This window comes from Danio rerio, chromosome 4 (genome assembly GCF_052040795.2).
Source record: "Danio rerio strain M-AB ecotype USA chromosome 4, GRCz13ab, whole genome shotgun sequence".
Taxonomy (NCBI): domain Eukaryota; kingdom Metazoa; phylum Chordata; class Actinopteri; order Cypriniformes; family Danionidae; genus Danio; species Danio rerio.
The window spans coordinates 28,821,099-28,830,295 of NC_141024.2; the positions used below are offsets into that span (position 1 = coordinate 28,821,099).

The 9,197-nt window shown below is 44.2% G+C and overlaps 1 pseudogene; it reads right to left on the reverse strand.

Annotated features, from left to right (window-relative positions):
• Positions 1-359: 359 nt before the first annotated feature.
• On the reverse strand, positions 360-8,184 carry LOC147844748 (uncharacterized; annotated as a pseudogene).
• Positions 8,185-9,197: the final 1,013 nt, after the last annotated feature.

Sequence of the window (9,197 nt, forward strand, 5' to 3'; positions counted from 1 at the left end):
TTTTATACTTTAGATTCATTTTTCAAAATGCCCTGTATTTTTTTAATGTTATATTTTATTTTATATTTTTATATACTGTACGTAGAACTTTTACTATTTTACAAGTGTATGAAAATACATACTTGTATGAACCTGTTTATTTTGAAGGACACTGTGTTGTGTTCTCCAGTTCAAGCTTCTCCCCCACAATTTATAGGGTTGGTTATAGTTCCATCTAGCAACTATTCATAAGACAAAAACAAAAAACAAACTAAAAACAAAAGTCTATTTATGAATTATAAAGAACTAATTTTTGATCAGATCTTTAAACCAACTGGTATCAACACTTATTTTACAATGTCCTGTACAACAATCAAGCTCTAAACCAGGGTCATATTGTTTTTTAGAAACACAAGCACTGCTACCATTTTATAAGATAAACGATGTGGTCTCATTATGAAGCCACTTTTGCTGAAGACACGCTTTACTGGTGCAGCGGATGCCGGTATAGACGGCACTTTTTTTGCTAGAGAGTGGAGCTGTGGAAATTTCTCACTGTTTTCAGACCAGAACAAGTGAGAAATGTGGTGTATTTGCATTTGTCTCTTGAATGGGATCCTAGTACTTGTCCTTGGGTCCTCAGATGCTTGTGGGCAAGATAGCGGGCTAGAATAGAAGTCGTGGGCATTTGCCAGGAAGAGACTTGGTCACTGCAACAGCATCACACACACATATACATATATATATATATATATATATATATATATATATATATATATATATATATATATATATATATATATATATAAATGCTTCAAAATAAAATGCACTAATAAAACTAATAGAATGCATTATGTACCTATAAGTGATCTTTTCAGATCATCTCTAAATTTCTTAACAGAAACTGGATCCTCATGGTTGGTTACATCTAGATCAACACAGTTAAGGCCAAACTGAGGATCAAGCATTGTAGCCAAGAAATAAACATTCTGGGTGAACTGGTCCCGTTTTCCATTTTCTTCAACCATTTTGGTTCTTGCAAATATCCCAGAGAATCTCTTTAAAAGGGATTGTCAAAGGGCTTTGGCTATTGGCTGGCATTGACTTCTTGACTCTACTAATTGTAGCAGATGAGTGTTTAAATCAAATACAGTAGGGACCACCATACTAATAGTGACCACTTTCTCACCCTCTGTAAGGTCTGTTGCTTCCGCAAATGGAGAGAGAACTGTACCTAAATCCTTCAATTGACTCCATTCATGAGCTGAAAAAAAATAAACATGCTGAACGTTTGAACTGCAAATCCGTGCGAGAGCTGTGGTCAAGTGCTGTAAGGGCCTGTAGCTGATTGAATGTATTATTCCAGCGTGTTGATGTAGCTGCAGGAATTGATCTGCCCTTCCCAAATACTGCCTCAAACTGCTCTTTAAACTAAGTAATAGTGTGGAGTAATGAGGTAATTTTAGACATTTTGGCAAGAGGTGAAGTAAAGGACTTGGCTTCTTTTATACCATCATAAACGACCAATTGAAGTAAATGTGCAAAACATGACAGCCTTTGTCTTGTTCTCATCAGGACAGTTTCCTCTTACTAGGTCACATCCTCTCAAAGACTCATCATCCAAGTCGCCATCTTCTGCATCACTACTATCCCTGTGCTGCTCTTCCTGTGGAAACTTGACTTTGAATGCACACGTCATATTCGCTGTATTATCAGTAATAATGTACCTTTCACGAGTTCACACTTGCATTCGTTTAAGTATAAAGCGTATTTGGCGTGCTGTCCGGGGGGAGGGCTCTGAGCTCGAGGAGACACCCCAACTCGAGTTATTCCCCTTATAAGGAAACAAAGAGGAGTTGGGATTCGAGCGAAGTATCTAGCCCGGCCCCAGAGCGCTCCCCCCGGGAATGAAATGCAAGAGGTGAGGTGACGGGGTGGTGGAGGGATGCTGAAGTCGTGAGATGCTGCAGGTAAGACAGCTTTGGTATATATAGGCGTTGCTCAGAAACTGATTTGATGATGGGATAATTGTCAATGACGTATTCAATACTGAAACTTCTGCGCATGCTCCTCCCGAAATTTGTTTACAAACATCACTTCATGAGTTCACACTTGCATTCGTTTAAGTATAAAGCGTATTTGGCGTGCTGTCCGGGGGGAGGGCTCTGAGCTCGAGGAGACACCCCAACTCGAGTTATTCCCCTTATAAGGAAACAAAGAGGAGTTGGGATTCGAGCGAAGTATCTAGCCCGGCCCCAGAGCGCTCCCCAAAAAACGCTATTTGTTACAGGACAGCAGCCAGACAATGTGCAAGCCCCCCAAAATTTGCTGATCTTAAAAATTTGGAGGGGTGCTGTTGAGTTATAAGGTATGTGTTTCGGGAGGAAGCAGTTGCTGTGTTGATAGTGGTGCATGATGAATGTCTCTAGCAAGAGTGTCTGCTCCCACAGGAGACGGGCGTCTTCCGTGGGAGTGGTCACTGCATTAGCAATGTTGTGTGTTAAAGTATGCATCCCCGTAATAGCTGTCACTGTGCTGACAGTGGTGTATGATGAGGTATGAGTCTCTCATAGGAGTGGTCACTGCGCTTGCAGTGCTGCGTAAGGTGTACGTCTCCCGTAGGAGCAGTCACTGCGCTTGCAGTGGTGCATAATTATAAGGTGTACGTCTCCCGTAGGAGCGGTCACTGCACTTGCAGTGGTGCATAATTATAAGGTGTACGTCTCCCGTAGGAGCAGTCACTGCACTTGCAGTGGTGCATAGTTATGAGGTGTACGTCTCCCGTAGGAGCGGTCACTGCGCTTGCAGTGGTGCATAATTATAAGGTGTACGTCTCCCGTAGGAGCAGACACTGCACTTGCAGTGGTGTATAGTTATGAGGTGTACGTCTCCCGTAGGAGCGGTCACTGCGCTTGCAGTGGTGCATAATTATAAGGTGTACGTCTCCCGTAGGAGCAGTCATTGTACTAACAGTGGTGCATAATAGTAAGGTGTGTGTCTCCTGTATGAGGTATGAGTGGTTACTGCCCTAGAGGCAGTGTGTAATAAGGTGTATGTCTCCTGTAGGAGCAGTCACTGCGCTTGCAGTGGTGCATAATTATAAGATGTGCGTCTCCCGTAGGAGCAGTCACTGCATTTGCAGTGGTGCATAATTATGAGGTGTACGTCTCCCGTAGGAGCGGTCACTGTACTAACAGTGGTGCATGATAATAAGGTGTGTGTCTCCTGTATGGGGTATGAGTGGTCACTGCCCTAGAGGCAGTGTGTAATAAGGTGTACATCTCCCGTAGGAGCAGTCACTGCGCTTGCAGTGGTGCATAATTATAAGGTGTACGTCTCCCATAGGAGCAGTCACTGCACTTGCAGTGGTGCATAGTTATGAGGTGTACGTCTCCCGTAGGAGCAGTCACTGCGCTTGCAGTGGTGCATAATTATAAGGTGTACGTCTCCCGTAGGAGCGGTTACTGTACTAACAGTGGTGCATAACAGTAAGGTGTGTGTCTCCTGAATTAGGTATGAGTGGTCACTGCCCTAGAGGCAGTTTGTAATATGGTGTACGTCTCCCGTAGGAGCAGTCACTGCGCATGCAGTGGTGCATAATTATAAGATGTGCGTCTCCCGTAAGAGCGGTCACTGCACTTGCAGTGGTGCATAATTATGAGGTGTACGTCTCCCGTAGGAAAGGTCACTGTACTAACAGTGGTGCATGATAATAAGGTGTGTGTCTCCTGTATGGGGTTATGAGTGGTCGCTGCCCTAGCGGCAGTGTGTAATAAGGTGTACATCTCCCATAGGAGCAGTCACTGCATAATTATAAGGTGTGCGTCTCCCGTAGGAGCAGTCACTGCACTTGCACGTCTCCCATAGGAGCGGTCACTGCACTTGCGGTGATGCATAATTATAAGGTGTACGTCTCCCATAGGAGCGGTCACTGCATTAGCGGTGGTGCATAATAAGATATGCGTCTCCCGTAGGAGTGGTCACTGCACTAGCAGTAGTGTATAATCAAGTGTGTGTCTCCCGTAGGAGCGGTCACTGCACTTGCAGTGGTGCATAATAAAGTGTACGTCTCCAGTAGGAGCGGTTACTACACTTGTAGTGGTGCATAATAATAAGGTGGGCTTCCCCGGTGGGAGCGGTCGCTGGACTAGCAGTGATGCTTGATGAGGTGTACGTCTCTAGTGGGAGCTGTCACTGCACTTGCGGTGGCACATGATAAATAAGGTGTGCGTCTCCAGTGAGAGCGGTCACTGCGTTAGCAGTGGTGCATAATAATGATGTGTACGTCTACCATAGGAGCAGTCACTGCGCTTGCAGTGGAGCATAATAAGGCGTGTGTCTAGAGTGGAAGCAGCCACTGTGCTTGCAGTAGTACGTAATAGGGTGTGCATCCCCAATGAGATCGGTCGCTGTGCAGCAGCAACCTTATAATAGAACTCCTTGAAGGGGTTAATGACCAGGGTTAGGAAAGGTTTAGAGGTTGAAATGGTAAAAAAGGGGGCAACGATAGCGCATTTCAACTGACTTTTAGGTTTAATTTCTGTGGAAAACTTAATTGATAGGATTAAAGGAACTTAAGGTAGTGCAAGGAGCATTGAGCAGTACCTGAAGTTTTGAATGGAGTTCCATGGTTTATACTGAGTGCAATTGCGACTTGAAATCGCAGTAAAAATAGATGGGGTAAGCTAGTAATGGGATTCTGGATGATTTCTGAGCTGAAGTTGCTTATCAGCTTGGTGTTATTATTACTCCAGAATTACTTATCAAATTTATTTAATTAAGCAATTTATTTTATAGACGCGTGTTGTCTATGTAAACGTTAATAACGTACTTAAGTTTATACATGTTAAGTACCTAGACGATGAATCTAAGGAATATAGTCTATACGTGGCCCAGGATCACAGGTGGGAGGAAAAGAGAAGAGGGGCTGCCGGCGTTAGTGACGTCAGCGGAGGCAGCCTCACGCTGGCACTTACGTCGGGGCCTGACAGAAAAATCAGGGACTAGAGCCGTTTGCGGAGGCATGCTCACGCTACTGATGAACCTAGAATCACAGGTGGGAGGAAAAGAGAAGAGAGGCTGCCGGCGTAAGTGACGTCAGCGGAGGCAGCCTCACGCTGGCACTTACGTCGGGGCCCGACAGAAAGTTGGGGATTAGAGCTGTTTGCGGAGGCGTGCTCACGCTACTGATGACCCTAGAATCACAGGTGGGAGGAAAAGAGAAGAGGGGCTGCCGGCGTAAGTGACGTCAGCGGAGGCGGCCTCACGCTGGCACTTACGTCGGGGTCTGACAGAAATTTAGGGACTAGAGACGTTTGCGGAGGCGTGCTCACGCTACTGATGACCCTAGAATCACAGGTGGAAGGAAAAGAGAAGAGGGGCTGCCAGCGTAAGTGACGTCAGCGGAGGCGGCCTCGCGCTGGCACTTACGTCGGGGCCTGACAGAAAGTTGGGGACTAGGGCCGTTTGCGGAGGCATGCTCGCGCTACTGATGACCCTAGGATCACGGGTGGAAAGAAAGAGAAGAGAGGAGAGCTACCAGTGCTAGTGACATCAGCGGAGGCGGCCTCACGCTGGAACTTGCGTCGGGGCCTGAAGAAAGTTGGGGGCTAGAGCCGATTGCGGAGGCGTGCTCGCGCTACTGATGGCCATAGGATCACAGGTGGAAGGACAAGAGAAGAGAGAAAGGGCTGCCGGCGTTGGTGACATCAGCGGAGGCAGCCTCACGCTGGAACTTGCATCAGGGCCTGAACAAACCTGGTTAATCTGCAAGCGGCATGAAGGAAGACTCCGCTTGTTAAGTGGTGACCTATTGGTGACGCAAGTAATACTGTTTCCGGGTCCAAGCCGCCACTCATTTGAGTTGAGAAATTTCTTCGTTTATGATCACTTTAAATTCTCATCACACAATAAAGTTAATTTTATACAATAAAGTCTCCCCATGCAGTAAGTTAAGAAATTATTTGTTTATGATCAATTTTAAACATATTACACGATAAGTTAGTTTTATACAGAGTCATGTTGTACACAACCATTTTTGGGCTTGCTGCATAACAAATACCAAACTTTTAACAATTTATAAAATTAATCACTTGCATCATGTATGAGGCATAGACATATATATTGTGATCATGATTTTCGAAAGTAATAAATCGCTTTGTAAACGTTATAATTACCATTTCATGGGTCTCCCCATGCAGTTGAATAGAGCGCTTGGACCCGGAAGCCGCTTCGCGTGACGTCACACTCACGAGCGGACTGGCTTGTTTTTCCTAAATTTGGGGCGCCGAGAGCAGCGATTGCGGGCGCTACTAAGTGGAAATGTTCCGTGCGTGGGGGGTGGATGAGCCCGTAGCGGAGACGTGCTCACGCTGTCATGGCGAATTGGCCGATGGTGGCGCTTCGCTTGTAGAGCGGTGGCCTGGCACTCGCTTGATCTGGGCCGGTGGTTTCCAACTGGGGAGCGGCTCAGGTTTGTTGCCGGTGTCTGAAAGAGCGGCGGCGTGGCGGGCCTAAGTTAAGACCGCAGACTCTGTTGATATGCTCTGCCGAGTGTTGATGCGCTGGACGTCGGCTTGGAGTTTGCAAGAGGAGCCGTGTCATCCTCATGGAAATTTGCTGTTTGGACGAGGCTACAGCGATTGGATGTGCCAATGCTGAAGTCGTGAGATGCTGCAGGTAAGACAGCTTTGGTATATATAGGCGTTGCTCAGAAACTGATTTGATGATGGGATAATTGTCAATGACGTATTCGATACTGAAACTTCTGCGCATGCTCCTCCCGAAATTTGTTTACAAACATCACGTAACGTGGAGACTGACACGGAGGGATACGTTTTGCAGTATTTATTAGACAGTTCAAACACAAACATCCAACACGCACTAAAGTGCAAACTCACATCACCAGTATTCAATAAAGATCGTGGGGCTGGCGACTGACAGACACAGAGTGGTTGACCAGGCATAGATCAGTGGCAGGCGGCGTGGTTCAGAGTCCTTATAACAAGGGTGGGTCGTGGGCAGGCAGCGTGGTTCAGAGTCCGTGTAACAAGCTAGGGTCGAGGGCAGGCAGAAGGCAACTCAGAGTCAGAAACAGTCCGGGGTAATGCACAGAAGATCATGCATGGAAAACCGCTCAGAAATGTTGGCACTTACTTCAATAAAGACTTCGCAATAAACTGGTGTTTGAATGTGGCTTATAAAGGGAGCGTGGGTCGTTAACTGGATTAAGTTCAGGTGTGTGCACAATCAGTCTAGGTGGATGATATAATGCTTAGAAGTCCAGGGATGGCGGCCTCTGCTGGTCAGCGAGGAGAATGACTGGGACCGAGTCGGTGACAGTACCTGACTTTACTTGTTATGATATAATTATCAAGCTGCGTCCCAAATGGCACACTATACACTATGCACTCATGCACTATGTACTTATGCACTTACACACTCAACAGGATAGTATATGTATGTAGTGTTGTCCCAAATGGCACACTAATGTTTTTTTACTAAGCGGAAATTCAGACCGTTTCCCTGATGACGTTTGACGGTTGCCAAATCAGTGAAATAATCAACCGAATTATCAAATAATACCTGCCGTGAGTATTGCCGCATTAACCATCGGGAGGCGCTATAATCACTCTCATAGTAGAACTTTGCTTTTACCATCCAAAATAAATAAAGTTATCCAACATGTGCGTCCGATAGCTCCGCCCCTTCCGCTACGTAAGCAAACCTGCGGTCGTTGAGTGCGTGAAGTGTCCATCATTCCACACTTCATTTAACCGGCTGAATGAGTGCATCATCCGGGTAATTAAAGTGCACTTAATGTTTTTAGAGTTTTCAGTGTGAACACACTACTTACACTATTTATACTACAAAATGGCGAAGAATAGTGCATAAGTATGCGATTTGGGACGCAGCTTCAGTGATCTCGTCAAAAGCCATGGCTATGTTGTCTCCAGTGTGTCTGCCACAAAACCTCCTACAGTCTAAAAGAAATTACTTCTGTTGATTTTTTATTTGGTTTAATCCATGGACTGTAACCCTGAAGAAGGACCGCATGGTTCGATTTAACCATATGTGTTCTGTTATGGACACAAATGATTGTTTCTCTAACTTTCTTTTGATTGAATCTTTAACCTGCTCAACCTACAGAGGAATGGGTTTTTCAGAGATTGTTTTCCTTGCTATTGGTATATATTTGCTGTCCATGACTTTCAAGAAATGCCTGAAATGCTCATTTTCTACAATTGACAAAGGTAAAGTGCAGCCAATAAGTAAACCCTTGATGATAGTAATATGGATTTCTTGTAGTCTTGGTGAATTTGCATCATAAAGATGCACCGCTTGTTGTGTCAGTCCTAGCCTTGTGAATTCTGTGATGCTGGGCTGTGCAGCATTTGCTGGTTGTTGAAATCTTTTGTGCTCTGTTATTCTGTAACAAAATAAAAGAACATTTTAGCAATTATTAGCAATTTTACTGGTGAACATGAAATAAGTCATTTTGTTACCAAACTATTGAAATGGCTACCAAAGAGTAAAACAAAACATGGAAGTCAATGGGCAAAAATTGTTGGATCACACATGTTTTTTAAAATATCTTCTTTTGCTCTCAACACAATACAGGTTTACTCCTTCTGAACATGTTAATTGTAGGACTTAATGGCAGGACTTGATGACATTTTTTTAAAACTCGTCCTTAAACTAATTCTTGCAATTATAAACACATAGTCATGCAAGCACTTATGTATATTTAAAATGTTTTGTTATGTAACATTGAACTGAAGACAATTAATAAACAATAAATAAAATTAGGTAATTTTGATAATTGTTCATATTTAATTAAAGATATTCTGTTTTACATCTTGTCTCAAAGCAGGTAGTAATTAAGTCAACACATTTAATAATTGAGCAGCTTTAGATTATTGATTTCTTCTGTTCACATTATACCTGCATTACCATGACAATGCATTTTTATTAACATTCATTCCAGAGAGCTCTGTTATCAGCAACAATATAGAAAATGAAACCGTATTCATGCTGACTGGCCCAGATCTGCACGGAACATAAAGGTTCAGCAAAAAGAGAACATTCGGCTTCTCACTCGGAAGAAATTTGTAATAACAAAAAGTGAATAAATAGCGGTAGTGATCGGGTGAGGAAACCCAACGGCAGTGGAACTACAAAACAGTTCAGCGTGGATTTCTAGTCTGTAGTAGATCTGG